We start from the raw sequence: 1,004 nt of genomic DNA on the forward strand, positions 1-1,004 counted from the left end.
TTGTATTTTTAGTAGACACGAGGTTTCACCATGTTGCCCAAGCTGGTCTTGAACTCCTGAGCTCAGGCAATCCGCCCACCTCAGACTCCCAAAGTGCTAGGATTGCAGGTGTGAGCCACCACGGCCAGCCCACCCAGCTACTTTTTGTATTTTTAGTAGAGATGGGGTTTCGCCATGTTGGCCAGGCTGGTCTCGAACTCCCAACCTCAGGTGATCCGCCTGCATCCACCTTCCAAAGTGCTGGGAGCCACCTTGCCCGGCCAGATATCCTGATTTTAAAACTCTGCATTCAAACAGCAGCCCCAGGCCATAGACATCCTCTAGCCCGGAGGCACAGATTGCTACCACTATGGGTTCCTTGTAAGTTTTAAAATTTGTTTTTCAATAAATGATGCCTGCATGTGGCTCATAATTCAAAAATTACTGAAAGGTATATCGCAAAAACCTACCTTGTCAACCAGTTTTGCACACATATTTTAGGTTCTTCAGATGACAATGCAAACCTGAGCTGGGTATGGTTTCACACACCTGTCATTCAAGCTACCTGAAAGGCTGAGTCAGGAGGAGGGTCGTGTGGGCCCAGGAGGTCGAGGTTGCAGTGAGCTATGATCACATCTGTGAATAGCTACTGCACTCCACCTGGGTAACATAGCAAGACCCTGTATCTTTAAAAAAAAAAAGTGTAAGCAAAAAACATATGTAAGCAATTGTGATTGTATCTATGTATATATTGTGTATGTGTTTATCATTCCTTTTCCTTAAATTATTAGCATAACATAAAAATCATTTATGCTTTTTTTGAGATGGAGTTTCACTCTTATTGCCCAGGCTGGAGTACAATGGCACAATCTCAGCTCACTGCAACCTCCATCTCCTGGGTTCAAGTGATTCTCCTGCCTCAGCCCCCCATGTAGCTGGGGTTACAGACATGCGCCACCACACCCAGCCAATTTTGTATTTTTAGTGGAGACGGGGTTTCTCCATGTTGGTCAGGCTGGTCTTGA

At 45.5% G+C, this 1,004-nt stretch overlaps 1 protein-coding gene across 1 annotated transcript in view; it reads left to right on the forward strand.

The window, feature by feature from the left end:
* DNM2 (dynamin 2) overlaps positions 1–1,004 on the forward strand; it is a 58,199-nt gene that overhangs the window by 4,393 nt on the left and 52,802 nt on the right. The gene's annotated exons all lie outside the window — the stretch shown is intronic.

This window comes from Mandrillus leucophaeus, unplaced genomic scaffold (genome assembly GCF_000951045.1).
Source record: "Mandrillus leucophaeus isolate KB7577 unplaced genomic scaffold, Mleu.le_1.0 Scaffold112, whole genome shotgun sequence".
In the NCBI taxonomy this organism is placed as follows: domain Eukaryota; kingdom Metazoa; phylum Chordata; class Mammalia; order Primates; family Cercopithecidae; genus Mandrillus; species Mandrillus leucophaeus.